This window comes from Pristiophorus japonicus, chromosome 1 (assembly GCF_044704955.1).
Source record: "Pristiophorus japonicus isolate sPriJap1 chromosome 1, sPriJap1.hap1, whole genome shotgun sequence".
Taxonomy (NCBI): Eukaryota; Metazoa; Chordata; class Chondrichthyes; family Pristiophoridae; genus Pristiophorus; species Pristiophorus japonicus.
In genome coordinates this window covers 130,778,400-130,784,399 of record NC_091977.1, presented here as the reverse complement: position 1 = coordinate 130,784,399, position 6,000 = coordinate 130,778,400, and positions in this window count along the sequence as shown.

Genomic DNA, 6,000 nt, shown 5'->3' with positions numbered 1-6,000 from the left:
GGTGGGGGAGAGAGAGAGTGGGTGGAGTGGGTGGGGAGAGAGAGAGAGAGAGAGGGTGGGTGGGGCAGAGAGAGATTGAAGGTGGGGTGGGGGGGAGAGAGAGAGTGGGTGGGGTGGGTGGGGCAGAGAGAGAGAGAGGGTGGGGTGGGGGGGAGAGCGAGAGGGTGGGTGGAGTGGAGAGTGAGTGTGGGTGGGGTGGGTGGGAGAGAGAGAGAGAGTGGGTGGAGGGGGGGTGAAGAGAGAGAGAGAGGTGGGGGGAGAGAGAGAGAGAGAGGTTGGGGGAGAGAGAGAGAGGGGTGGGGGAGAGGAGGGGGATGGGGGAGGGAGAGAGAGAGGGGTGGGGGAAGAGAGAGAGAGGAGTGGGAGAGAGAGAGAGAGTAGGGGGGAAGAGTGGGGGAGTGTGGGGTGAGTTGATGGAGAGAGTGGGTTGGTGGGAGAGACAGAGAGTGTGGGGACGCGGTGAGAGAGTGAGAGAGACTGGGGGTGGGTGAGAGGGAGAGCAAGGGAGACTGGGGGAGGGGTGAGTGGGAGAGAGAGGGTCACAGGAGAGGGAACTGGAGGGGAGAGAGGGAACTCGGAAGACAGATCACGTTCTTCCAACCTCACCCGCTTTACACCCATACCCGATTTCTCAGAAAGCTCAGTGCGTGTGTGACAAAGGACATCATTGGAGTAGAGGAAAGGAGGAAGTGACAACACTGTCACTATTCATTTCATACCCAATAAACCTGTTAACAATCTGTGACCCACAAACAATGCCCCATCTACGGTGCGGCCACGATGGGCAGTTCGGCTTGGCGTGGGTCGGGGTGGGGGGATAGATGGGAGTAAGGTCATGCACTTGAGCTGGGATGGGGCAGGAACTTGGGCTGGGGGTTGGGTGGTGTCAGGAACTTGGGCTGGGTTGCGGGAGCTCTATCGTCTGGAATTGGCTGTCAGAGTGGCTCGAATAACTTTGCAAAGTCCTCAGAACTTGGGCTGGGCGGTTTCAGTTACACATTCCAGAGAAACTGCTTGGTGCCTCTTATCCTCCAAGGGGACCAATAAGCAGTCAGGTCATGTGATCATTTGAGCCAATCAGAGCATTTTGCTAGTGCAAATAAGCACGTCCCGGATTTATAGTACTATATAATTCAGTCATCTATACTGATGTAATATTTTTCTTTAGCTTCTTGCAGCTTCAACTAATTTTGAAAATAATTTTGAAAATCAAAAATAGTTTCAAAATAGCAAGGTCACAGTGTTATGATTACATACCTGTTGTAGCTTTTATTTTGTGTCCTGTAAATTTAAAAAAGTGCATTCAACTGTAGGGGAAGAGAGTGATAGTAAGAGTGTTAGGCCAAAGAGATACAGCGTATCTTTCTTCATTTAATATTACTTAATTTCCCCCCCAAAAAAATATTCTGTTGAATTTTGAAGATAACAGATTATCTTGCTTTTGTTTAGTTGGCTGAAAACGTAAATGATAATCATGTATACCTGTGAGACCAAGGTTCTAATTTTCAATGAGACAGAGAAAAAGGCACAGATATAGAGAAAGGTAGACAGGCGATTTACTTCCTCATTCTAATTTGATTAATTTTTTAATTTAAAAAAGAACAAGTTCAATTTTGGAACTAAACAAACCATCTTTGGTGGAAAAAGATAGGAAGGAAGATTAGAAAGGGAGAGGAGACACGAAATTGGTTAAGAATGAAGGGGTCTCAGGCCTCTCAACACTTGCCCTTGGTGGAATCCTTGGGGGAAGAGTGGGTGGAGATTTAAGGGTGAGGTTAGTGACAATGGCATAAGGTTGAGGGGAGAAGAGGATACAGGGGTTCAATAAGTAGTTCAAAGGGTAAGAGTAGTGATGAGGATGAGCAGATGATCGGAAGGGAATAGGTAGCAAGAAAGTGATAGGATAGGGGAAGCAATGGGAATGAGTGATTGGATGAAAGAGTGTGAAGGGATCTGCTGAGGGCCACATTTATTCCTGCAATCCCTACAGTCTGCATGTGTTGATTTTTTCTTTCCCCACCATATCACATCATACTACCCACCACGTCCCACCCAAAAGGAAATAAGAAAATAAAAGACATGGAGAAGCTGAGGACAGAGAGGGTAGCGAACAGAAGAGTTAAGTTGAGAGAAGAGCAGAGAAGAGAAAGGGCCAGAAGGAAACAATGTCAATGATCAACGTCAGAGACCAATAATAGAATGGCCCTTATTCTCCGACTTACTAAGTGCAATATCATGGTAGATTGTCTAGTGTGTGTATATATTTATTACAATAAAAGTAGTTGTTACAAGTGACAATTTACTCTTGTATTTTATACAACTCTTGATTCATGTGCCTAAAATTAACCTCACACTTTATGAATTTCTGACTACAAACACGTGGGAGAGCTGTCATTATAAACTGCTGCAGAGATCCTTCTAAATTTGGGGCACAGCAGTAGCTGATGGAAAAAAAATTACACTGTGCAAAGTGGTGACACAGATTGTAATCATGAGGCATACCCGTTAAGCACAAGAAGGCACTGGAAAATTGGTAAATGAAACCATTCCTGTTAACTGGAACATTTTATCACAGTCTTCCACCCTCCTTACCCATCATCCTCAAAACAATTAAGGGATTTAACAAACTCTAACAAACTTAGGGGCCAAAATTGCCCACTGCTGAAATCATGGCGCACCTACCCTGTTTCAGCTGTTTTTACTGGCGCAGTGGATGCGGTGGCCTCCTGAACGAAATTCCGCTCTTTGGCTTTTTTTCCCCCAGTGGCCCAGAAATCAGTCATAATGGGGGCGGAAGTGAAGCAATGAGCGGATGGTTGCACGCTAGAGGGGCAGAAGTTGGGGGCGGGTGGATTGTCTGGCACTATCAATCATGTTGGCATGTCACCACGTCTCTCCCCTTCACTATCATTATTTATGTTAGGTCCATTGGGCTACCAGGGAGGGTTTTGGCTGTGCCAGTGGCCTGGCTGAACCCGGGGGCATAATTGTCGGCCGACATGGCAGTCGGCTGACAAAAAAAATGAAGGTGGCGGCCGTGGCAGTAGGTCCTCCACTTTAATGGCAGCCACACCGCCATTTTGAACACACTCCAAGCACAGTGCACCGGCAGAAAAAGCTGCCGGTGGCACTGAACGGCGCAAGCAAGGTTTTCTCGGTGGAATTTTGTGATCGGGGTGGGCAACATCATCGGTGTACGCTCTGATAATGCACATAGGATGGATCGGCAGTAGCAGAATGGCAGTGGGGAGAGCGGGTCACCGCCGGGATACTGCAGGAGCAGAATTTCCAAAATGGCGGCCATTCCACTCCGCAACGTGGCCGACGATTTCCGGCGATAACAGGCCTTAAGAGAAGGGGCAATTTCAGCCCCTTAATCTCCTCCAACCAATTTCAATAATGATTTATTTTGTAAGTTACTCACATGATTAAATGATAGGAAATGATGGAGAGAAAAGATCAGTCAGTAACACTATTGGCGTTCAGAACATGGTGCAGTTCATAGCTCCAGATAATTCTGTGGAGAGTGATGGGAGAGGGGAGAGGGGAGCCCGGGAGGGGAGCCCGGGAGGGAAGAGGAGAGAGGAGAGAGGAGAGAGGGGAGCCCAGGAGGGGAGGAGAGAGGGGAACCCGGGAGGGGAGAGAGAAGAGGAGATGGGAGAGGGAAGAGGAGGGGGGAGAGGGGAGGGAGGGAGGGGGGGAGAGGGTAGAGGATTGGGAGGGAGAGGGGATGGAGGGGAGAGGAGAGAAGGGGGAGAGGGGAGGGAGAGAGAGGGTAGAGGATTGGGAGGGTGAGGGGATGGAGGGGAGAGGAGAGAAGGGGGGAGAGGGGAGGAAGGGAGGGGAAAGGAGAGGGGGAGAGAGGAGAGGGGAGGGAGGGTAGAGGAGGGGGGAGAGAGGGGGGAGGGAGGGGAGAGGAGGGTGGAATGAGGGGAGAGGAGGGGGAGGAGGCAGAGGGGAGAGAGGGTAGAGGAGGGGGGAGAGGGGTGGGGAGAGGAGGGGAGAGGAGAGGAGAGAGGGGGAGGGAGGGAAGAAGAGAGAGGAGAGGAAGGGGAGAGGGGAGAGGAGAGGAGAGAGGGGGGAGGGAGGGAAGAAGAGAGAGGAGCGGAGGAAGGGGAGAGGAGAGGGAGAGGGGAGGGAAAAGGAGAGGGGAGAGGGGAGAGGATTGGGGGAGAGAGGGGAGGGAGGGGAGAGGAGGAGGGATAGGAGGGGGAAAAGGGGAGCGGAGGGGGGAGAGGGGCAGGAGGGGAGAGGAGGGGGGAGAGGGGAGAGGAGGGGGAGGGGGGAGAGGAGGGGGGGAGAGGGGAGAGGTAGGGGAGGGGAGAGGAGGGGGGGAGGGAGGGAGAGGGGATGGAGGGGAGGGGGAGAGGAGGGGAGCGGAGGAGGGGAGGGGAGAGGAGAGGAGGGGGAGTGAGGGGAGAGGAGAGGAGGGACAGGAGAGGAGGGGAGGGGAGGGGGAGAGAGAGGAGGGAGGAAGGAGGGGGTGAAGGAGGAAGGAGGGGAGAGGAGGGGGTGAAGTAGGAGGGAAGGGAGAGGAGGGGGGAGGGAGGTGGCTGAACGGGGGCGCTGAACAGAGGGGGAGGAGGGGGGAAGGGAAGGGAGAGGAGGGGAGGGGAGGGGGGGAAGGGAAGGGAGAGGAGGGGGGAGGGAGGTGGGCTGAATGGGGGGTGGGGCTGAACAGAGGGGGGGGGAGAGGGAGGGGAGCTGAACTGGCCCCGCCGCTGCCACCGCCAGACTCCCACGGAATACTTCGGGGGCGGGGTGAGCGCGCACCGCTGACGACGACGTGGAGGGAGGGAGGGAGAGGAGGGGGAACGGTTGAATGGCAGGGAGGGAGGGAGGGAGGGGGGGAGCGGGAGCTGAACGCGAGGCCCGAGTCCGATCTTCACCGCCCCGGGGAGCCCATTCGGCCAGGGCTAGGGGCGGCGTGCTTCGGGCCCCTCCCATGCAGCCTCAGGGGCCTGGAGCTACTGCACATAGAAACATAGAAAATAGGCCCTTCTAGCCTGCACCGCCATTCAATGAGTTCATGGCTGAACATGCAACTTCAGTATCCCATTCCTGCTTTCTCGCCATACCCCTTGATCCCCCTAGTAGCAAGGACTTCATCTAACTCCCTTTTGAATATATTTAGTGAATTGGCCTCAACTACTTTCTGTGGTAGAGAATTCCACAGGTTCACCACTCTCTGGGTGAAGAAGTTTCTCCTCATCTCGGTCCTAAATGGCTTACCCCTTATCCTTAGACTGTGACCCCTGGTTCTGGACTTCCCCAACATTGGGAACATTCTTCCTGCATCTAACCTGTCTAAACCCGTCAGAATTTTAAACGTTTCTATGAGGTCCCCTCTCATTCTTCTGAACTCCAGTGAATACAAGCCCAGTTGATCCAGTCTTTCTTGATAGGTCAGTCCCACCATCCCAGGAATCAGTCTGGTGAATCTTCGCTGCACTCCCTCAATAGCAAGAATGTCCTTCCTCAAGTTAGGAGACCAAAACTGTACACAATACTCCAGGTGTGGCCTCACCAAGGCCCTGTACAACTGTAGCTTGTGTACTCATTACATTTGAAAAAGGAATATTTTGCTCTGAAATATCATGAATAAACATGGAAAAGAATTGTGCAAAGCTGTTTCCAAGCTGAATGTGCTCTGAACATAGATGACTTCAGGGAGAGAAATTTGATTTTTAAAATCTGTTAGTGCTCATTGTTTTTGAGTCTGCAATGCTTCTGCATTCCACATTGAGTGCAGATTTTAAACATAACTTTATTCTTGTTGCCTTTCTAATACTTTTTAGTTTACAGATGTTCTGCCCTATAAGGTTAGCATTTATTGTCTTCCATGCCTCATGTATTTATGGATTAGTGGTTCCTTGGGCTGGCCCTAGATATTAGAGACCTTCAAGCCATGATTGGCAAAACATCTGGTTTATGCTCAGTGCACTTTGGTATCCTGAGCCCTTTTGACACTTTCTGTCACAGCTTCTGGTCACGATTGCC